This window comes from Empidonax traillii, unplaced genomic scaffold (assembly GCF_003031625.1).
Source record: "Empidonax traillii isolate 1590-97213 ecotype Southwest subspecies unplaced genomic scaffold, ASM303162v1 scaffold1067:size500408, whole genome shotgun sequence".
NCBI lineage: Eukaryota > Metazoa > Chordata > Aves > Passeriformes > Tyrannidae > Empidonax > Empidonax traillii.
Window position 1 is genome coordinate 206,037 of NW_020956260.1, and position 24,920 is coordinate 230,956.

Below are 24,920 nucleotides of genomic sequence, written 5' to 3' on the forward strand. Positions count from 1 at the left end.
CAAGATGACAACGGCAGTCTGTCCTGTCAGGCACACAGCATGACTGGGCAAGTGTACTGACCAGCAGGGGATTTTAACACAATTGGCCCTTTTTATGCTCCTAGCCCTTGATTTTCCCACACTTCCTCCTCCATGAATCACCTAAATGCCTCCCTTTGCCTGACTTTGGTTCTTCACCCAAACAACCCATATTAAGCCCCGCACAATCTCTTCCCTTGCATCCCATCATGTGTGCCACACATTGCAGCACAAACCCCCTACTGTCCAAAAAAGTGTTCTGCCATTGACTCATCAGGCTGTGTTTCAGGTCTGGACTGTGGGGTTAAAGTTTTCCTGGGACTGTTCTGTCATTGTGTCCTTGTGCTCCTCTGGGCTTGTGGAGATGGAACTTTGGTGGGCTGATGGCCCCTGTGATGGCCTAGGAGGAGACCAGGGCAGGGAACTAGGTGGGTTCCCCTGTCTTTGTCTGTGCCCACATAATGCAGGAGATTGTCACGTACAAGAGTGACCTGGCAACTAAAATGCTCTGCCCTGAGCTTTCTTTTCCTTTTCAACTTATTTATTTTTTTTGTAATTGGTGAACATCTGCTCTTCCTATTGAGCATTTGGTATAAGTTAGAGAAAGAATGAGAGGCATCTATATTAGAAACACAAACAGAGGCACTGAGATCAGACCAAGCAATCCTGACAGAAAGCATGAAAAGAAATTTCAGCTAAATGAAAAGCTGAATTTTCCAAATTCCAGTACCCCTCTCTTTAGAAGAGAATGCTTTAAGCATTTGTCTGGGATTATTTTAAACTATCATTTAACTATGAGGCAAAGAACTCCACAAACCTCATTCAACGTTCATCCTGACCATGGGTACCTTCAGCCTGGCCCAACCCAGAGCTCACAAGCTGGCTTTGACACACAGGATCCTTTCAGCTAGTCCAGCACATCACTTTGGGAGAAGAGGAGGAGCGGTGGCCAGCACAGCTGACAGGCCTCCCTGGCCCAGGCGGGCACGCAGAGCTGGGCTGGCTGACCACGGTCCCGCCCAAAGGTATTTTTGCTCTCTGCCCAAGCACTGCATGCAGCAGCCCCGTGCTTTTGTGGGGAACTGGAAAGCATTTCGACCAATTCTTTCCAAGAGTGAGGAAAATTACTGCTGCTTATGTAATCTGGCTTTTGCCAAATGTGAATGTGAACGTCAGCTGAGCTGACGTTAGTTTTTAAGTTAAAGAGCTAAAACATTTTTCATTCTGATGCTCTTTTGGCTTCCACCGTTGACTATAGATTCTGCTAAGAAGTTACATCACAGTCCTAAGTGCCATCTCTACCATTAGGATCAAGTAAGGTGTTTTGTTTAAGGTAGAGTTTAGAAGGCAAGTTTTGGGAGTACAGGGATGCTGAGTTGTACATAAGCAGCAGCAGCACTGAACTATGTAAGCCCCACAGGTTCTAGATGTTGTGTGATACCTGCTTTACCCATAGGATGGTGGGCTACCTTGCTGATCTCTGGCTCATGGAAAGATGTGCTCCCAAGTGTCTTCAGAGAGTCTGCAAACTTTCCACCTTGTTTCTTAAACTGGCAACTTATTTAACCTCTTAATTGACAGCACATAATTGTACTGATTTACATGCAGAGTCTGTTCATAACTGAGCCCTTGGAGAAGTTAATTGAGTTTTCTATACCCCTTAATATAAATACGTATCATGGAATGAAGATATACATGCCAAGAAAAGAAAACAGAGGCAATTAAGAAGGATCCCTCTCAACAAAAACAGCATGCTGATTAACTGAAATCCCATCTCATAATTTGGCAGCGATGCATATCAATTTCAAAACAGTAAGCATTAAATAAACACAGAAAACCAACTGAAGGAAGGCTGTTATGAAAGCCTTTTGCAGCACCAATAAAACCCAAATCCTGGAAAACTTTAAAGGGCCCTAGACCACGTGTTCTTAACCCAGTACAAAAATTGGTTTATACATTGCATATAAATTAAGAACAAAACAATGGCAATAATCTTCAGATTATGCCTGCAAAGAGAAATGGCTCATCCAAGAAAAGGATACCAACCCACCTGCCTCCACTGTAATTGGAGTTCGGGTCAATTCTTACTGTCATTCAGGTTTCTACTAGCTTGAATGAGATTTGGTCACATTGATGTTGAGAAAACCAAATATAGGGAAAAAGAGTCTCTTCTGTTCAACTCATGATGCCTTAAAAGAAAACAACTCATGAGGACATACTGTTGCTAATAGGCGTGACAGAAAACACGAGCTCCCTCTTCTGTAAATAGCTTTGGTTGGCAAAGCATAAAAGAGTCACTGTACACTTCTTTGCCATCTGACTACTAAGGGATGACTTCAGGCCTGCAAGGTTAAGGAAACAGCTGACAGCAGCAATTCCATTTTTAACTATTTTTAATTCAGGAGCCCCTAAACACTGCCCAACAAGGAGCAAATTTAAACTAAACACACTGGTGGGTGTTTTGTGTCCCCCTCTCCCTTGATTAAATTTTAGACACCCTGTGAAAAGGATACACAAGTGGTGCCACCCCCAATCCAGCCTCTGGGTCTGTCTCTGCTAAAACTGAAAGGGCTGAATTTTTGTTATTCTCCAAACCATCATTCTGCGACAACAGAAAATGCTTCTGCATTTTTCTTTCAACCACTGTTGATAAACTTGATGAACTGATCTACCACCCTCTGCTGACTCAGCATCAGCCAAATTAGTTTTGGTAGCAGTGGTTTTTCACTGCTTCCTACAAGGCTGACCAGTATTTTCAGCTACTTTAAAAACAAACAAAAACAAACAAGCTCCCCAAACAAATAAAACAAACAAACAAAAAGGTAAACCCAAAGAGATGCAAAGACAAAACAGGTTTGCTTTACCTACTCTGGCTAACCATAACACAGAAACATAAAAATCCTGCTTCAAAAAAGTTACTACAGGATTCTTACTTTCTTCAGTATCATATTCCACCTGAATCCTGTATGTAGGGGTAACAGTAAGACAGCCTTAAGACACTTTCAGACACCTCAATCCAATTTTTGTGTGACGAGCAGACTCATGTCAATCAGTAAAACTGGGGCTCAACACCACTGTCAGTGTGTCTTGGGCTTCACTGATTTCTAGTCATGCCAACACATATTGTGAAATTTACTTTGAAAACATTTTAGACTTCCCTTAAAGTTATTTCTGTCACAGCAAAAAGTAAAAGTTGAATTACTGAGAGATTTGATTTCAATCAGCATGATGAAAACCTCACTATAGGAAGAGGAAAGACGAGGAACAAAAAACAGAGATAGTTGATGTGAGCTATGGCTGCTGCTGTTGTTGTTTGGATGCACTTTGTTTAAATAAGCTTGTTTTAAGTAAGTAAGTGACATTTCTAAACAGTGAGAAAGCTCAGTAACAAATCAGCTATAACTTATATAGTTAATCTTTGTTAATTCTCCATCACCTTAAGTCAATATTGGGCAACTCCTCAAAAGATAAGCTGCGCTCAGCCAAGTGTACTGAGCAGTATAAAAACCTACTAGATTAGGCTCTAAGGTTTGGGTTTATGTAAGATTGCCACCATGACATAATGTCTCCAACCTTAAGTATGCACTAGGCTATTTAATACCCAAAATACAAAGGCCGTATGTGGGAGCTATTGACCCTAGTGGACACAAAGGTGGGTATGTAAAACATGCTACTATATGACAAATAAGAAAAAAATAGAGTGCAATAACTCCAAAAGGGGCAACTTTGGTGAGGTATGGAAAATTACTGCACACGCTGTTACGCTGCAGATACAGTGCTGAAAATAAAATTCACATATTATACCAGGACAAACACAACTACAGAACATATCTGTCTTACCAGTGCCATGGCAACCATAAAAGAAAACACACACACTGACCTGAAATAGTAGCAACTTCTTCCCGTTAAGAATATTGCTTATAAGGGAACAAGCAAGAGACGGTTGACCACATATCCATAAAAGCTGGAAATGTTTTCTGTTTCCAGAAAGTGTTTCAATGCCTTTACTATTTTTACCAAAAAAAAAAAAAAAAAAAAAAAAAAAAAAAAAAAAAAAAAAAAAAAAAAAAAGGAAGAAAAAAGGAGGGAAAGAAAAAGGTGGGTTTGTCCCTGACTCTACACTCCCCAAGTGCACAAAGTTAACAAGCTGAACAGATGCACACTTGCACACTTCAGGAACTTCTAATCCAAACTGTCCGGTTTTGTCTCAGAACCTGCTGATAAATACAAACTCCCTTAACAGATCCTGATCTCACCCTTACACAAGCATCCCCCTCCTTTGTCCCACTAAAGAGGCAACAACCTGCTCACACAAGGAGGCTCACAAAGTCAAAAAGAAACAGCTGTTATCTGCCCAGCCAGGGCATTTCAGCCCTGTCTGTCCACTGAATAGCCTTCACATTACTAAGATTCATCACTTCAACGCCATTAACTGCAGTGAATTTGTAAGAAATGCTATGCACAATGGGATATTGGTTGACTGGAGATTGCTTCCTAAAGAAAATCTTGCATGATACATTTTACAACTGTCTCTCAGATATGGTAGTTTATCACTGCTGGCCCATTTCAAAAGACAGAGAGCAGTCCTGAAGGTGGTAAGGTGAGAAAATCTGGTGAGAAATCAATCAGACAAAGGAGATTATAATCACAGTGTGGGGAGAAAAAAACCCCAAATGTGAACTCTGCCCCTCTAAGTCTTACTTGGTGGTACAGGACCAAAACAGCTTCTGAGTGGATGTAGTAGGCACTGGCTATTACCTGGTGGAGGTTTCAACAGGGAGGGCAATGTGGTGGAAGTTACCAAGGAGCTGGATGTATCCAAGCAGAAAAGGACACACATCTAGTCATTATCATACCTTCAAGCCACAAACAGTTTGGATTTGCTTATTTAACCATAATATATTTTTCTATTAGCAAATGACTACGTATGTATGTTCACAAGTTCTCCACATCTGAGCAAAAACCCAAACCAGAAAATTCTGCCTGAAATCAAGTATTATTTACCATCTCCTACAATAAATCACCTCCTACAATAAATACGACTGTAACAAAAGTAAGCTTACTCTCAAGCTTACTCATGCTGCACTGGACATTTAAATATTGTCTAGCAATCAAAAATAAGAGCTAATCATATACCCCTCATGTCTTTACTGTGACTAAGACAACAGTCTGATTTACAAGTACCTCAGAAATTTGTGTAAACAAGATTAACATGGAAACTGTTCTGTAGTTCAGTGACCTGTTGGAACCCACTGAGCACAACTGCTGTGCACATGGTCCTCCCAAGTCACACAAGTCTGTAAGCCACTAAATGGGAAGGAAAAATGGCAAAATAACAAGGTGGGTTTTTTGCCTTTAATAACCACTAATAGTTTGGACTGCTATTCTCTATGCTGTTCACTGACTTTTAAAAAGCTCTCATTTAAACATCTAGAATACCTTATTTCTCATGACTACTTAATCCAGTTCTCCAATCTGAAAGTCCTAACTGCTGCTGTTTGAAGCATGCAGAACATTACTTGCATATACTTTATAAAAATGGCATTTGCTAGTAAAAGTAAAGCTTTTAAAGATTAGGGGAAATAGCCTTGGGGTTTTCCCCTTCTGAGAGCTTAAAGTTTTATGAGTGAACCTAAAGGACTGCCAGACTTCTAAAGTGACAACACATTACGAAAAAATTTCCTACGTGTTTTGCAAATTTGAAGTCAGTCACATTTCACAACTGACATCAGGGCTTTTAATATCAGCTCTAATGAAATATAATTCTCCAATGACATAACTGTGAAGTACAGCATTTTCATTTCACTAGCTGGCAGGGAGCTTTTGGCCTTATTATTATTATTATTTCTTACGTAGAGCCAAAAGCGTTCTAGGCCCTGCACAGACATGTCTGAAGAAAAGGCCTTTCCCTTGTATCTGCTGTAAACACCAAGACCAGAGGGTATTCAGCCCAACAGAGCAGGTCACACGTCCTCATACGACTGCTATGGCCAAGCTATAAGTTAGGACACAAGAATATGAAGACACTGTAGGAAATAGTTTGCTTTCATCTTCTCTGCAGTTTCACTAAATCTCTTTGGGTGGGATTGGATAGTTTTTGGTTCGGGAGAGTTTCACTGTTTACTGAAAAAACCTACAGTCAATGATGACATTCCAGCCATCCTCAAAAAAACCCTGAGAGGAGTGGGGTGCAAGGTGAGGATTAAAATAATAGTCTTGTTTTTAAATCTGGTTCTTCCTGAGGTCACGATTCCGCTGCTTGATGAGAGAGATTTATTTTAAAAAAGGCACATGCACAGTTTAACAGTTTAGCCACACACCAATAAAAATCAAAAGGCTCCCATTTGCAAAAGACCAAACTAAGGATGTAACTGCAAAGAGCTCTCCCTTCCCCAAACCCTGACCATCCAAGAAATGGGATGAGAGGAGAAGCTAAACTTCTCCTTTTCTGAGGCACATCCCCCCTGATGACTGAGATGAAATCTGAGCATGGCAGACAGCAGTCAGAAGGGGAGACTTGTCAACTCAGAAGCCCCAGAGTGGTCGGTAGGAGCACCTGAGATGGTGAGCCCCCTGACATGGGCATTTTTTTTCTGAATTTGTAGTGGGAATGAGCAACAACAATAGCAATGTTGTACTCACCCCTTCCCCTACACATCCTGTTCAATGCACATGTTTCCTCAGGTCTCCAGTGGTGTTACCTGGGAACGAAATGTGCCTCAGTTTGGCTGTACATTGTGCTCTAGGACTGAGCAACATTCCTGGTATCACTGAGTGCTCAGGGATACTGACACCCAGAGGACACGGCTGCACACAAGTCCAGTGCCAGTTTAAGAGGGAATTTGAAACAGGTATCTCATGGCACATTTCACAGTAACAAGTCTAGGCCTGACCTGCTAAAACATACACACAAAGTGATGCGCTATCTTGACACGTACAAAGGGAAAGCCACTGTTGTGGCAACACGTCCTAGTGGTTGTCATGAGTGGAAGGAAGCAGGACACAGCCTCTTTGCCACAGGGCTGATGCATACACCCTCAGCTCGGGTGCAAAAAAGAATAAGAATGAGCATTCAGTACTTGAAATTGAAAGGTGAAAAAAAGGCTCCAAAAACATAAGGGACAGATGTCAAGTGAGAGTTAACACCAAGGTTTATTTGTGGTATGTTGGCCTCTTGTGTAACTCGTATGGTAACACCTTGTTGGATTCATAAAATGTAAAAGCAGTACATCAGCAGCAATGTCCCCTTGGCACTGGACTCTGATCAAGGTATCTCGGGACCCAAGCCCTCTTTTTGCATCTTTCTGAAATCCTCAAGCATTTTTTAACGGGGATTTGCAGAACCCGAACTGCAGCCTAAACACAGTTTGAACTCATAGTGAATGACAGCTGCACATCAGCTCCGTTTGAGGCTACAGCAGAAGCTGGAAAGAAATCATGCTTGATTTTTCTACTTTGCAGGGCAGGTAAGGAGGAGAAGAGTACACGTAATACATTACGGTGCAGCTTGCAGTGGTGGAGGTTGTCTCTTTTGGTGACGCAGTTCATTTCTGAAAAGATAGCTATGCAGGATGAAGTAGGTGTTATCCTTCAGTTTCTCCAGACTGCTGACAAACATTAGACTGGTCTCCAACACTGATGGAATATAGAAGAGAAAACAAAGCATGGCTTCCCAAAAACGGGCAAAAACTTTGGTTCTCTCTGGAGGATGCTCTGGGAAGTGGCAGAGGATAAATGGGTTCACTTAGTCATTTCCAGCTCCATGCAATTCACCGTAAATTAACAGTAATACAGATCTCCCCACCTCTGAGGGGCTGTGTGAAGCTTGCAGCAGACAACAGCACAGTAGGGGGAAAACTGCCATGCATGTCTGCTCTCCACAGACCCAAGAGATCACAGACAGGATTCTTAACAGGCTTGCTGGAGGCTTTGCCTCAGAAAGGAAAGAATCAAAACCATGTAAGGATGGTAGGGTTTGGCCCATCGTAAATGTTGGCATTTATAATGGAGAACAGAGTGTCACTGGATGCCTATTATAGACACTCATGGCTTGCTTTTCACAATGTCACGTAATGATGCTTTGCACTGAGATTTCATACAGCAGTAGTTCCTCAATTTAAGTAACTGCATTTTCTGCTTGTGGGAAATGGTTTGCTTTGACCATACCAAAAAGCTATTGTCCCACCAACCATACTGCCATAATCATTTCCCAACATTTGTTTTAAGGCACTGCCGTTTCTTAAGAGCTCTCTTACATCTATTACAGGGCAGTGCAAGCCTGAAACCAACAAAATACTCTTCCCCAAATAAAACATCCTTTTCATCAGGCACTGAAGCAATAAAAGGTTTAGGAAGGGGAAAAACTAGTTAAATAGTTACTAAAGCTATCTAGAGCCCCTGCCTATGAATTAAAAAAATACTACTCACAGAGTTCTAGACTCCTAATATGTAAAGTTACACTAAAAGAGTACTAAAACCTTTATATCTTGCACCCATACAAATGGAGCAGTCCCCTCCTACCTCTCCACAGCTTCCAGCCTCAAATATCCTGGCGTAAAATGATCAGACAAAATAGGTGACTTATGTTTTTATTGGTTCCTCCAGACTATGACAACATTTCCTAAAACACTGAGCCAGGAAACTATTAATGTCTCTGAAAAAGTGGAAAGGGTCAAGCTATTTCAAAGGACATGTGTTTGCTAAGAAGCCTTTGTTTTAGATACATAGGCACTTAAGATGTGATTAATAATAATGAAATTATTTAGCATTCACATAATATTTCTAGCTTTAAGGTATATTGTGAACATATTTGTACCACCACTGTATTAAGAAAGTATTACCCTTTTTCACCATTTTGAGAACTAAAATAAGAAGGTTAATAAACTTGCCTAAGATTTTGTTAAGCAGCATATCCATTCAAGATTATAATTTCCCAGAGATCCATATGTGTTCCCTATCTCAGGCTGTTATAGGAGAGAGAAATGAAAATTTTCTCAACTCATGACCATTAGAAAAGAGGAAGACCTGGAAGATTTTCTAGATTTATCTCAGCTGTGTTGGACACCACAAATCGGGACAGGGATTTGCAGGTGGGGTCAGAGATTCCTTAAAAACGCTATGTGTGTTTTATACACAAGCACTACACAAGCAACCAGCACTCTAATGGGAGTACAGCACACTGCAGGAAGGACAGAAAGACATCCCACAGAGACTCCTCAAATCTTTCTATTTTCTAGCACAAACTACATGTACATACTTCTTTGTTTTGGCTGCTTTGTCAGTAGTCTGGGAATTATCAAGGGGGACACGAAAGCCTTGGAATTAAGGGTGCTCCAAAGATATCCCCACTTCATTTGTAGCCAGAACAATTTCACCCACAAACCCTGTTCTGATCCTGACTACACTAGAATACGCACAAGGGTCAGTTCCCTAACGCAGGAGTGCAAAGAAGATTTAAACCCAACCTGTCTAAGGCATATACAGTGCAATGCATTTGACTCAGAAGAGAGCTGAGGATCCTAAAGAAGCACAAGTCACTCTATTCTTGCTGACAATCCCCATCAGGTCAGGGTCACACAACAGACGCTGCAGGTAAAAATCCCACTATTGCACAGTGCCATCTCCTGGGCAAGCAAGACTGAAAAAACACCCTCACGCCTCCCTTCTCTCCCACAGCATTCAGCGTTTTGGTGTTGTCTCCTACGCACTGGCAGGCCAGGTATTACCTCTGCTCTCAGAAGCCAGGCCATGAATTCACGGAAAGAAGAGCGGATTGTTTACAGCTCTCACCGTGAAACATGAAAAGCAGCAGCCCATTCTCGAGAGAGGCGGTATCTGCACAGGCAAGCACCACGCAAGCCCACAGGATTAAGTTCACTCTGGGTTGCTGGCTAATCACAAATTAGCAATCAGGGCTTCCTTTCAACATCCAAACAGGAAATGGGAGTGGAGGAAGTGAAAGCTTAATAATTTCTTGCATGTTAACAAGTTACATGAGCCACTCCAATAAAAAAGTTTTGCTAAGTGAACTTGAACCTAGCACACTGTCCCAAAATGGCAAACATTTATCTTTAAAAGCAAGCTTTGTGTCTCCAAAAGAAAACGGATGCTAACATTTAATCCAGCATAACTTAATTTCCAGGATAAGAGAACATCAACTGTGAAGTTGAGGATCCTACTTCATTGTAACCACACATGTTGAGATTATAATCCCCAAACCAAACCTATAATGGTAATCCTGGCATGTCTCTTGAAACATTAAGTGAAAAAACAGGATTAGAAGGGTAACCTTTTAGTTATCACAAACTGTTAAATCCATAATGGCCTCTGACAAAGGAGCAAGAAAATCAGACATAATGTGTTAGCTTCGTTTCTTTATCTTTTAGGGCTGCTGTACTCATTGGCTCTGCACATCCCATAACATCAACCTGGCCACACAGTAAAGTGTCAGGAAAGCTGGGAAATGAAGTCCCTGTAATATAACAAGAACCCTAAAGGAGAAAACAACTCTCTGGCCTCCATGCCAAGCACAGGGAGGAACATCTCTCCATCTTTAGGCCACCAGATCACAGCCCCTGTCAAATAGGAAAAACCTGGCACATTACACACTCCTAACTTGGTGCTATCTTCACTGCAGAAGGAGGAAAAGTAGCTTTGTGCAACTGATGAGCAATTCTCAAGAGTTCAAGGCAGATGAAAGGCCAGTTTCTTGGTTGCCTGGAGATATTAGGGCAGATTAGTGACAAAAGCAAGATGACTTAAATGGGTGTGTGCAGACTGATGTTTTGAGGTAGAACTCTTTGGTTTTTATGGGTGTGAACTTGTCTCCACAGTACAGAAAGAGATGATTTAAGTGGAATGCATAAAGAACAGAACAGAAGCAATGAAATTTGGAAAAAAATCCCGCTGCTGTCAACATATCCACTACACAATCTCCCTATCTCCCAAGGATGCAAGCAAGAGCAGATATATAACACAGATACTTACCACAGCCCACAATAAGCTGGCTACAGTAAATAAGGGGCTAAACCTGTCTGAGTGCATGCTCTGCATTATGGAGTGTCAAAGTAAGTTTTTCCCCTAGTTTCAGCAGTAGAGACACAGGTAATCCTAGTTCCAATGTAGCATTTACCATAAGACGTTTTCAGCCACAAGCAACCTCAACGCACTTGTTATACTGCACTCATAGCTAGAAATGCAGATCTTACTGTGGACTTTTGCGTTATTGCTCTGAGCAATAAAAAAAGGGGAAAATAGTCTGTTTTACATATGAACTTCCATCCTGGATCCTCCAGGGTCAGATCATTTTCACAGCAGGCATTCCCTGTTTCCAAGGTGACAGGAGGCGGAGCAGAAATTAATCAGCCTGGGCTTTAGACCACCCTTTAGCAAAAATTATTCAGAAGAGTTTTGAAAGCTGCAAAACAATGACTCTGTAAGACTGCTGGGTTTGGTGTTGGAACTTTTTGTTCTTTCACTGCAAACACTGATACTCCTTCCAAAGGACTCATGTTGTGACCTTGCACTCCAAGACTCACTGTTATCAACTGTGTCCAAGCATTTATTTCTGTGGAGTCACTGACTAATCACTTCTTTCTTAGGATGTTTGTATCCAGGGCAGCCATGCCACTTCCTACTACGTGAGAAAGACCATGACGACTTTGCAGGACGGCCACTTTCTCCATTGCCAAAATGATGGCATCTGCCAGAACATTCAGGTTTCCGGCCTGTGATGCTCCAGCAGGTTAGCTGACCTTTGCTTAATTTCTATATTACCAAATGCTTTTCCTTAAGCCAGAGATTTCCAATTTCCTTTCCATTTACTCCCAATGTACAAGGTGAGAGTTTCCAGACAAGGTTACTTTGGTAAGGAATGCTGATGAGCTTGTACCTGTTTATCAAGTATTACTCTATCAACAATCCACCGTCAAAAAATGGAGGCAAAACATGCTGACAGTTCTTAGAGATAAACTATGATCCATGTTCTCCTTGCCCTGCATTCACATAACATCCAAGCTCACATGTGCCATCCATTCAAGCATCTAAAGGAAAACGGAGTTGTGACAAGTTTCTCTGACCAGACACCATGTAGCTGTTAAATAATATTGAGAATTATTTCACCATGAGATACTTGTACTGGATCTTACCCAAAAACTTTTTATATATTGCATATATTACTGTTTTGCTGAAAATGCCGTCTCAAAGCAAAGCAAGAACTTTGACAAATATATGCATGGCATCATCCAGATGAGGAGACTGTATGTTTACAGAGGTGAGGAAACACTTGACAAAATAGATTATCTTTTTCAGTCTGTCTTCCAAAATAAAGGTTTTCTTGGATGATGAACTCGGGGGTTCCCAGAGTTTTGTTCATGGCGGGCAACTTAATGGGAAGGATGTCAGGCTAGGGGCTGCATAGCAAAAAAATCAATCAGCATGACAGCACAGAACAGCCACAATTTGAAAATCTGAGGGTCACATTCTTAGCAGCTTTCCAGGTCAGTCTCTGGGAATCCCTAACTTGGATGCCAAATTCTTGTGAGGAATATAATTGATTCTTGTAGGGGTTTTCCTCCTCAAAGACATATTTCTCACAGTTTTCTTTCTTGTGATGACTACTGGGCTCTGCATTACACAAGCAGAAGAATGACAAGGCAAGAGCAGACATGCTAACTTTTCAGTTTATAATGTAGCTGTAAATGCTTGTAAGCTCAAAGCAAGTGGCAGTCTTTATGGAGAATGCCTCCAGCATTAGAAGCAGCTCATGTTATATTTGGGAGGTGGTGGAAGGGGCTCTTACTGCTTATATCTTCACTAGACTTTTAAAGTTTATTTTCACAGTCTAAAGGCTTGGGAAGGTAATGATAATTTCTAGTATTATCCAGAATACTGATGTCATTGTGGTCTTCTTAAGTTATTTCACAACGTGGTTTCTCTGTGCCACAAACACACAGAAAGAGGAAATATTTCTGCCTTACATTATCTCTGCAAATGAGAGATTCCCTACAAAAGGGAGAAGTAACAGCTGTGGAGATACACTGCCATAAAGGATATCAGCCCCCATTTACATCTCTTCAAGTGGAACTGACAAGTGTAGACTGCACCTAAGATTTGAGCACACAACTGTGCCAGTCAGATGACAATTCAACCACGGAAAATGTAAGATAAAGAAGATTTTTGGTTTACAGAAGCTCTGCACTTAAACTTTATGCACACATTTTCAATGGCCTCTCATTCCCATTTGCACACAGATTCACAAAAATAAGAGATATTAGCAACTTGTTCTCCAGTTTGCAGGGTTGGCAGTAAGTCTCACACAGTTGGTATGCCTGTGTCTACTAATAACAAGGCCACAGCTTTCTTTACTTCAGGCAAATTAATGGAGAACACCTACTTTACTCCTGTGGTACAAGCAGGTGTAATGGAGAATTCCCTTTTGCCAACAGACACTACCTGAGGAACAAACTATGAGTCTTTCTCAGCAAACTTTCTGAGTTTTAATTCAGATGTGAGGGGGAAAGCCACCAGTGAAATGAAGAAGCAAACAGATAAAAATCTCTGGAATGTCCTCTCTGCTCAGAGCTCAGAAAAGCTCTGCTATGCAGGGAGACCTGGCATCACCTCCATGCTCCCCCAAGATGCAGGGGACTCTACCAGGGTGGGAGCTGCAGTCCCCAGCAAAGGATTTCTTTTGTCTCTGTTAGTCTGGCAGACCTGAGAATGAACTCCTCAACTTCTGGGCAGGAAAGCATGTGTTGGGTCATGCACTCCTGTCATGCTGGATCAAAGGTACTGCCAGTGGTTGGAGAACTGTGTGACAACAAGAAATAAGTGTTCTGGCATGGTTGGAGCACTCTTGTTAAAAGGTCTCCTGTCAGTAAGCAGGAATGACTGACTGGTAGAGATATGGCTTAATTGGAGCAAACTCTATTCTGCTCCTCATCCCACAGGACGGGTGTGGCTGGTTGAGAAATCCAGGCTCCCGCTGCCCCTACCTCCTTACTGAAGAGAAAAAATCCAGCTGCCTCTGCGGCAAAAACAGGCACAGTCCAGGTCAAGCTGTGGGGGAACGTGAGCCCAAAGCCTCATGAGATGGCCTCATGTTCACCGTGTGCACTGTGCCAGGTCTGCTCAGGGAGTCACACAGCTCTCAGAAAGGTGCCCAGTCCACATGAAACAGAAAGGCCCAAGAAATATCATTTGCTTTTAGCTGAAAAAGAGAGAGTTGAGGGTGTTCAGCAAAGTCACAGAGCTGCGACAAAGGGTATGTCACGCGGCAGGTTTTCCCTGATGCCCCCAGCCAGGGAGGCTGTGTCCAACCTGTGGTCTGTTTATGAAATACAGCTTCACTGTCTTCCGTGTTTTATCTCGTGATCATGGGTTCAGCGAGGCAGTCGGCCTATTGTTCTTGCCACATGATAAGTAACTAGCTACATGTAAACAAAGCAATTAAGCTGCACAAGGAACTGTTTGCCATGCAAAGCTGAACTAAACATTGCGTTTTGTTTCGGGAATCCAAATATGGTAAATTACTGACAGTTAACTGTGACCATGGGATTATTTGCTGCAGAGAAAGGGTAAGCAGAACGGGCAGCACAAGCTGGAAAATCGCCTTTTATCCTCTTCACCCCGACATTAACCATCTTGAGAGCCTTCTGGTCTCACTGCTAGCTGCATTTTGCTGAGTATCACCTTAGCATAACTAATCCATGATTATGGGGGAATAGACAGATAAAATTCTTAAACTGGCACAGCTGGTTCTTCAGCTGCTAAACTACCAGGCTCCATCAGTACCTCTCCAGGAGAATAGCTGTCGTTAACCTCGTAATGTACCTGGCAGTCAGACAATTCATTAGGGAATAACACAGCACACAAACACACACCAACTCATTATTTTCTTATTAGCTGTACTCCTGTTGCATCTAAAAGCCCTAATCAATATCAAACTGTCAACTTGATGAACAGAATATGCACAGAGGAAGAAAGAATCCCCTCCCAAATGTCCACAAGACCAGAAGATACTGGATGCTTCGAACCCAACACAAACATCCAACTCAAAAAAACTCAACTCTCCCACTGCTAATTTGTGTACATATTCAGCTTGGCAAGCTCAATAGTCCTATTTTATATACTGATGGAATCTTTATTAGATAAGGTAGAAAAAGAACCACCAAAATAAAAACATAAAGGAAACATTTTTAAATCTATTGGGGGGCTAATGAAGGCAAAAGTAAAAATGCATTCTGTTAGAGCACCCACTGGAACATTCACTTTTATATTTTAAATGTGCACACTTTCCTCCTTTTCAAGGATTTAGCAGCTATCTCTAGTTACAGATCAGCACTACGGCTCGCTGTGTCTGTCACTGTGGGACAGACGGAACTGAGCTGAAGAAGGCACGAGACCGAGGGAGGAAAACCAGGGTTAGGTGAAGTGTACATAGTGGAGTGGGTGCTCAGCCCTGAGTCAGAGCAATCCCAGCACAGCAAGGGGAAAGACAGAGCCTGGAAGGTGATGGTAGCTTTAATAAAAAGTTCATGAAGTTCACATTGCAGACCTTGGAGTCAAAACCACAGTCATGGTGGATTTTCTCATTCCCACTAGTCACGCTCTCCCAACCAACTCAGCTATGTGGTATCTTAAGCTTATGCTGCCTTAGAAACATCCCAGCCTCCTGATGAAGTTACTAGATAAATTGTAAGTTTTGAAATACAGCTAGACAAAGGTTAAAGAAAACAAACTGTGGTCTATTATTCACTGTAGTGCTGCAGCACACGTCTCCATCTCTGATGAAGGGTGATAAACATTATTTTGTGCAACAGATTGGCAAGGACAGCCATTGGGAGGCTGAAATGGCCTGTTATGGTGGTATTTTCCAAATGACATAAAGCTGTGGGAGAGTGGGACATAGGCTTTCCTGATGCTCTCTCCAGTACTTTAACAGAATCAGCACAGCTTAAACACACACAATCAAAGCAACCAAAATGCTCTAATTTGGTCCATTTTACAAATTCTGGGTGCCAAAATGGGAGCAGAGACATGGACAAAAAGGATAGAAATAGCCTTAAATTTCTTTCTGAGTTTCACCTCCCATCATAAATACTACTGGCCATCAGATATTACAACTCACCTTTTATATTCCTTGCAAAGACTTACAAGGCACACGTTCAAAGCTGCCCACGGACAATGGAGGATCACTGAGTATCCTATACAGGAGGCAACAGAGCCCAGGCAACACAGAAGAACAGTCAACTGGGTTTTTGAATCAAAAATCCACATCAAGCACTGCTTTTCTGTCCCTCAGGATTTTACTTTTTGCCCACTGAAGTAAATCCTTCATTCAGCAGAGACAAAAAGGGCTAGAGTCCCTCCTTGGGACATATCTTAGAGTGGGATAAGGTAGGAAGGGATGCAGGTCTGGACTATGGCCTGTTTGGAGCCACATAGGGACTTGGAGAGTTTGGGATTCATATCCTATAGGAAGATCAAGTTAACCCAGAAGAGTCAGAAAGCTGTGAATGGCTGGAATCCAAAGCTGGGGGTGAGGGGGGCTAGACCTGGGACAGACAGTAGGACACTAATTTGCTCCCAGTCTCTGTGAAACTGATGTCTACAGAAAGGTCCCGTTCCTCTTGCAGCCCACAAGGAAACAACAGGTGTGGTCTGCAGCTTTCTTGTCACGGTGTGATCGCAGTACACAAATTCTGACTGTGAAGCACTTGAGACTGGGAAGAAACAGGAAAGCTGCTTCTAGACCACTGCGGCAGAGACTAGAGATGCCAAAGCTCATGCTTTCACCAAATAGGCACACTACTGTCAGCAGTTTCTGCTTGCCCACTGGATAGTTCAGCATCCATCCTTTCCAACATGACATTTCAGAGGAAGCTATTGTAGAAGTGCAGGTGTATGACATTCTTTTCTGCTCTGCCTTCACTCTCTCTGGCTTTCCTCCTCTTCACTAAAACAGCCTTTCCTTTTTGAATTGTATTTCCTCATCACCACAACAAAAATCATAACACTAATTTGATTTCATGTGTGTAGCACAGTTGATTTTACTTTTGCATTCCCCATATTTTCCTCTCCAATGACACTGTCCACAAGTCCTTTGGGACAAGGCCGTTCAAATTTGAACTGTGAAGAGAATCTTATCTGGCCCCTCAGTATGCCCTGAACAAAGGCACTTAACAATACCAGTTCATTAACTTGCTTCTTACAATACACTGTGTTCCACCTTTGGATGTGAAATTTTAGGTCAACACATTAATGCTGTGTCATTCCCCAGTACAGCACCCGATGCAATTTCCTTCAAGGTCACTTTGCTAACAACTTTGAAGGTGGTTGAGAAATTCTACCTCAGACCTCAGGCAAGAGGCAAAACTGCTGTATCAGGTAAAATTCTTCTGAGGTGCAGAGCAAAAGGCCTCTAAATGTCATCCTTGAGAAACATAATGCAGAGTTCTTACCCAGCCCCTGCCCTGCAGCTAAGAGGGCTCAGTAAGCATTCGCATACCGTGGTGTTGAGCGTGGCAGTAAAACCTGGAAAGATCATTTAAACAAGCCAGGACCTGGGCATCCTGTTTCTCATGGCACTATCCTCCTACTAGATGACTGTTGCCAAAAATGACAGTACAAATTTCCCACTGAACCCAAGACATGGTTGACAAATATCCAAAAAAAGAATAAAAAATATTTATATCTTAAAACATGCTGTCTGGGTAAACAAGATTGTAGCTGGGTCTCTGCTATGTCCTGCTTACCAGTGTGGAGACTGCAGCAGACATAAATGTTTACATCAGTCACTGCTGTGCATGCACACATGCCCCATGGGCTGCCCTTCCCACCCTCTGCACGACAGGAGCAAAGCAAGCCCTGAATAGGAGGATGGTGCCCTGTTTCACGTAAGCACCTGAACTGACCACTTACACTAGAATGAAGGTCTGAGACATCAGGACAGCAGGTCTGATTTCCAATGCCATCTTTCCATTTCCAGCTCTACTATATACTGATTTATCACACTACTGTAAAGAAGTAAGGCCTTTTTTAAAGCTTTTATCATCCAAAGCCCTTCTGAAATGTGCAATCCTAGTTGAAGCACCTCAGATGCACTTATTCTGCAAATTCCTTCTTATAAACCCACCATTAATAGGAGACAACTTGCAATCTATTGAACTGCTATTAACAGAATCAACAATAATGATCAAGTTAGTGCTCCTGTCTACCCAGTTGTTCTAGCTAATTCTTGTGGTTTTATCATCACTGTGTTTTCTCCCCTTTCCTTACTGTAACAGCAACACAGTGATCTAGCCATGCAAACACAGCAATGGCAGAGGATATGCTTGCTTGAAAATTGTCTGAACTATTAATGAGGAAAAAAAATGGATTCTTTTCCCCCTGAGTAGTCACAGCCGTTACTTGTAACAGGGATATGCAAAAAACATTAAAGTAGATGCATGAACTTTTGGCTGATGATATGCCGTAGTCCATTACATCTGAGGAAGTGTTGTTACAGGGAATGCCAGTGAGAGCATTTTGATATGGGCCACAGGACTGACTAACAACAGTTTCACTGCTCAGTGTAGCATATTTTTCCTATTATGTAATGCTTATTGTAGGTATTATAATGATACATAACTGAAAGCCATCAGTAAAGGCTTTCACCAGGGACCATGCAAAGAAAACTGATACCATGATAAAGAGACAGCACTTGATTGTTTTTCCTTACACTCTTTTGTACCTTTTGGTGGCTGTTAAATTGGTATGTTCCGATCAGATCCCCCAACCTCACCTGCCACCTTTATGATACCATTTGTCAGCCCAAATTTAGAAAACAGCTGCTGGGAGAAGGGCTGCTGTCTCATCACTTGTGGAAGGTCACTAAAGGAGGTGGTGGAGGGGGGAGGTCTCTGTCAGGTCATCATTACAGGCTGTACAAGCACCATCTTTTGAAGGATGATTTCTTCCAGCACATGCAGATTCCAAAATGGTTAGAAAATAGAGTAACTAGCTGGGGCAATTATGGGGAAACCTCTCAAACCATGAAACCGTATTAGGTGGCCTTTTATTGACTATGCCTAATTTAAAGTTTATATGTCATGAGGGCAGACTTGCAGAAATTCTCATGAATGCAGTGTAATCAAGCTTATATTAAAACTAGGCAGACATTTTCACCACCAAAGCCAAGATTTCATTAGGAACCTTTCTCTGGTTACTCTGTTGAACTTTCTACATTTATAGGACTCTGTCAAAATTACCTCTTAAAGATTTGAGACTGAATTAACTGAGACCTTCCAGAGCGCTATTTATCACCAAGAGAAAGTACACTAATGTGAGTATTTAGGGTAGTTTAGGGTATTCAGATCTTATGTCTTTTAAGAAACCTTAACTGTGCTGACAACGAGAAGCAACTGAAAAGTACTGCTTCCATTCCCAACCTCATATAACTGTATTAAACAATCATTTAATTATTAAAAGGAGAAGAGCGCAATGCAAATGAAAGTTCAGAAAGTAAACAGTTTAATGTCTCAAAATCCCTTGTGTCACTGACAGACTGCAAAGGTCTAAGAATCCACACCAAGTGGAATTTAATACAATAACTAGGTTTGATTTATTATTAGAAATTCATGTGAAATTAAATGACTGAGCACTACTTCAAAGCAGCTTAGCTATACAGTTACTCCTCCAGTTTATTCCTAATCCCATTTCCTCACCAGATACTCTAAATGCAAAACAATATAATTTTGGAGCCCCCCTATAATTTCAGCATGAAATCACCACAGTTGGTCTAAAAATGCATTATTTTAAAATTTAATACCTAATATTTTGGGGGAAAAATATTTGCATCTTGTAAAGGGAGAGAGAAAGGCAGCTCAAGTCTGTTTGTCCTTAAAAGAAAGACTGTTACATAACAGGGAAAAAAATCCACCAGCTGGTTAAACCAAACAAAACATTCAATTACAAGTCCCACCCTATTTTGGCACCTGGTCAGTGCAGACACATGCACAGTGTGAAAAGTGTAGATGAAAACATAAGGAGCTGCACGTTGTCTCGTACAGTGGGAAAGTGGTAAGACCTAGAAACAAAATGATTTGCTGATAAGAAGCCCATATAATCATTGGTTCCAGATGATTCCTCTCCTTCATTTGCCTCTTCAGTGCCTTCTGGGCCATTAGAAAGGCAAGTTCCTTCAAGCAGAGATCTCACTAAGGCCATTCCAAACATCAAAGGCAGCAACAAAGATGACACACAAATATGAGAAGGACATAAAAGAAGACAAGTTTGGAGCAGCTGCAGAATAAAGGAAGCAAGACTGAGGCTGGGCAGACAATAAGAGATCAGAGAAAGAAATGCTGGCAGATTAGCATCAAGCTGGGCGGTGAAAGCAAAAAAAGGAAAACTGGTTATTGCTCTCCCCTGGAACAGAAAAGCAGTCAAGCTAAGAGGAAGAAGTTGGTGAAAGAACATAAATGTCACTATAATATTAGCCTTGCCAAACCTTAAATTCCTTTAAAACAGGCAAAATCAGTGTCTTAAGACAAGAAATGAACAGGAAGCACATGCTACTTATCTGGCAGCCAGTACTGAGAAAGTATGCAGGATAAAATGACAGAATTCTGTCCTCGTATGAATGCAATCAGAGAAGTTGGAAAGGAGGAAAAATTTGAAGATGTTGCAAGCGTAAAGGAGGAGAATGCTGAGCTCCCATTGCATGTAGGCAACTAGCACGGGTCCAAAGACACATCTAGACACACTGCCACAGCTCTGTGAGGGTCAGGTATGGGAGCAGCCCAGCTGTGACTACATGAACAGAGAGCATTAGCTCATAGCCTATCAACCTTGTTAGTAATCCATCTGGTAACAGGGGCTCTCTCACAGTAGCAAAAACACGGTGTAAGAGTACAGGGAACTTAATGCTGTAGGGAATAAACAAGACTCTCCATTCCTATCTGAGTCTTTTTGAAAGAAGAAACAGCTTCCAGTTGGGCAGAATCTGAAAACTACATCTCCTGGATTCAGTCCTTGAAGTTTGACAACAGCAGTTTTGGCTGCAAAGGATTCTGGAGTTCCTGAAAAGCTACAACTCTGAGCTACAAAGTCATTCACTGATTTTCTCGTCTGTCAGAAAAAAATTAGAACTCAGGCTTGCAACCTAAAATCCGTGTTGTAGTTACTGCAACCCCTATTTTTTCTAGGGTAAAAATGATATCCATCCAGACAATAAAACAGGATTGTGATTCGAAGTTAGATTCAAATTAGTACCATAACGAATTCTGGATCAATATATTGAGTCCCAAAATAATTTGTTCTTTCTGTTGGCTCAGTCTTCCTAGTAACTGCGTGATGCCTAACACAGTGGGTTTGGGGGCAAGGAAAGCCACACATTGGAGCTTGTTTCAAAACAACCAGTTTCAGCTCAAGTACAAGACTAAATCTTTACATAATAGTAACTACTTCAAAAAAATTCAGGATAGATGTTAACTTCAACAAGGGCATGAAATAGCCATATTTATATGAAGCTCTTGATTAATGTCTTACCACGTCCAAGTACTTCAATAAAGTCAGGAACTGAGTATGTGGAACTTCACATCTGGGTAAATGATTCCTGCGCATAAAATGCAGTTTGAGTCCCATCTGCACTACAAACTAAAACAATGTGGTCAGCCAGTTCTGATTTTTGCTGTTCTTGTACTTTAGGTATATCCAATCTACCTTAAGACTCAGAAGAGATCAAGTAGAAGATACTAAAAGAGTATTAGATGTAGACAGGAGAGCTAAAGATGATACAGATATAATTTGTGCAATTTGTACCATGGAAGCCCTGAGAGAATTGATTGGTCAGGCTGCCTGTGGCTTTTCTGCATGGGCAACATTCTAACACTGTGCCCATGCCCCAAGCAATTACACAGACATTCTCAGAGCCATTGGAAGACTAAAGTGATGGAAAGATGACTCATGACTCCAAATGGGCAGTCTCACAGAGCTGGTAGAAGGCTAATCCACGACCTCAATTTCACCCCCAACTGGACAGTGTAACACAACTCCTGTCCAACCTATGCATCTAAATAAAAAAGCAAAAATCTATATTAGAGGTGTGAGCAATACTTCAGTAGATGTTCAGACCCTGGTCTGAGGTACATGTGTTCTGTGTGGAAGAAAGGGAGGGAATGCAATTATCAGCCTAAGGGTACACTCCAGTATTTCTTCAGTGACTTTTGTACATGAAGTCTATTGTCTCAAGACTCCAGGCAGTTTCCATCATCTAAAAAGGAAAAAAAAAACCCAGTAGTTCACAAAGAGAATTATTTGGGCCTGTAGCTATTTGTGTTTTAACATAAAATATTGAACTGAAGCAAATTAAAAAAAAAGCTAATCTATGCTGTGAATACTGTGGTGCACAGGCAAATATAAAGTATATCAGTGAGTCTTACTTCCTGATGCAAGAGCTTGGTCTGCATAGGAATTCACTCTGCAAACCTGAATATTTTAGAGAGCTACTCAATTATATAGGTCAGACATTCTCCACTTTTCTGTTATGGGGGCTGAAAATGTGCCAGTCAACTTTTTTTGCTGTTTCACTTTGTGATGACCACACATTTGAGTCATTTTAAAAATGTGGCAAAAAAAATCAGGAGCAGTCCTTCTAGTTTAAGTCTATAAGGATTTAGACTGAAAGCATATTTGTTTTCAGCTCCTACACAAGCATTTGTAGTAGTTTTTAAAGGGATGAAAAGGTTCCAATAGTGTGCCCCTGAGCTGCTATGATAGAACGCAAGCATAAAATCATTGAAATTTGGTGTCAAGAAGTAGACTTTTTGTAATTTTGTTTCTTAATTGGAGAAGAGACTATAGGGCATGTGTGGTTTATAATATTACATAATACAAATAGCATTCATTTTAACAATTGTCTAAATGCAGACTTAAACAATTAGCCAAAATACTGCCTCAAATATTACCATGTCTAATTAAAAAAAAATTCTTTTTAAAGCACTCAAATGCAGCTATAGTAGGAAACCCTTAAAATACTATTTAAATGATGTAACAAGTCTTATCTAAACCAGCTGGATGGAACATCAATCCTAGAATGTCTCTATTCTGTGGGCTTATATAAAAAAGAGATGAGACCAAATCTTCATCTAAATTCAACAAAATAATTTTTTTTAAAGAAACATAAGGCCTGAATTCATAGAAGTACAGAAGATGATGCGGATAGGTCAACTGTATTGCTCCAAATTCAGCTTCTGGGAACCATATCCATCAAATACACTGCTCTCTTTCTGCCTCCCCATTTTTTGCCAAATACTGATGCCTGAGGGCAAGACAGCAAGAGATAAGAAAGATCCCAGAGAAGAGACCTTCCAACCACATGCTATTCTGTTTTCTACTACTCCATAGTAGACTTCAATTTTTTTACACTTTATTTATCACATACTATTTGAGATATATATATATCATACACATCATTAGTATGCATTATATCATCATAGAAATTTCCAGTGCTTGCCTCAAAATCTCTCAGTCAATGTACATTTCCTCATGCTTTCTGTGCTTCCATGACCAGTTCCACTGAGCTGTGTGTTGTGAACTAGAAATATCCCTTCTCTTGTGTTCAAGACCTCTTGTATTTCTCCTCTTGTGTTCCTGCACCTTTACCAATTTTTCCTGCACAGAAAAAAAATTCAATAGACTTTTATCCTCTTTTTCTACCAACATACATGCCAGAGCAAATGACACAAAATTAAAGGGGTTAGGTATTCTGCTTCCTGCATAAACGACAGTCCAAGTGTTGTGACCTTTCCTTGTTCTCTAGAAGGAAGTTGTAGAGGCCTCAGTTCATTTTTAAAAAGGTTTTTTAATTAATTTTTTATTTTAGAGTAAGAGACAGAAAAATCTATAGTTCACCAGCAGAGTCAGGGAAATGTGCTTATTCCTAGGGGGTGAGAAGAACCATAGGACAAGCAACAGCTACCAGTGACAACCCATCATCAGGCAATGAAAGTAAAAATAAGAGTAAAGACTGGCAAAGTTTCGAATTTGGAGAAGTAAGAAAAGCAAAGCAGGAAACACAATTTCGGGACAGAAGACCACAAATGAAGGGAGACAGAGTCAAGAGACAATATGAAGCTGCATAGCACATGGGAGATCACCAGCTCTGGGATTAAATCCCAAAAAAGCTTCCATAACACATTCAGGTTGGAAGAATCTGCTTGTTTGATTAAAAAGACGAGGAAATATAGGAATCAAATGGCTGCCAACAAAAATGCCAAGCTTCTTCAGCAGGAACAACATTGCAACCTTAAAAAAAACCACCTTGAGTTCAAGCGTTTGATTTTGTTCTAAATATCTGAAGGACATAAAACAAGATAGGAAGACAGAACTGTTGGAAAGCAAGACAGGGCAGTGAGAGTTTTATTGTCATTTTAGATGTGCAGTACACAGGACTGACTGAAAATAGCTAGGCAATGATGCTTGTTACATTCTGGAGATTAGGATCAGGCAAAGGCTTTATGCTGGCTGCCAGCATTTGAATAGTTCTGAGACATATCAGAAGATTATGTGGTTTCAGAAGACCTTTTTTTTAAAAAAAAAAAAGCAAGCAATCAGTGGGTGCTTTTAATGGATCTTGGATACTGTCAGGCTTTGTTTCAGAAAGCACTGCTTATCTCAAAATAAGCAGGATCCAGACAAAATGCTTCATCGGCTTGCTGTCTCCTAAACAAGATCTTTACTTAGGAGCTCTACTCATTGTTTTGAACAAATGCAACTTGAAAACAAAGCCAGAAGCACCTAACTGATAGCAAAAGGTGTTTGCTAAATAGTCAGGGCATGGGTGATGCTAGATGGACAGTCACTCCAAGACAAAAGCAGTGTCTCAAAAGCTTGTACCTGGATTCCAAGCTGTGAATATC

At 41.1% G+C, this 24,920-nt stretch overlaps 2 protein-coding genes across 3 annotated transcripts in view; one reads left to right on the forward strand and one right to left on the reverse strand.

Moving 5' to 3' along the window:
* CMSS1 (cms1 ribosomal small subunit homolog) overlaps nt 1-24,920 on the reverse strand; it is a 230,219-nt gene that overhangs the window by 70,452 nt on the left and 134,847 nt on the right. The window lies entirely within an intron of this gene.
* The window catches only part of FILIP1L (filamin A interacting protein 1 like), a 191,428-nt gene that overhangs the window by 33,437 nt on the left and 133,071 nt on the right, over nt 1-24,920 (forward strand). The window contains exon 2 of the mRNA XM_027904572.1: nt 11,619-11,761. The gene's annotated coding sequence lies outside the window, so the exon portion shown is untranslated. The remainder of the gene's footprint in view (nt 1-11,618; nt 11,762-24,920) is intronic.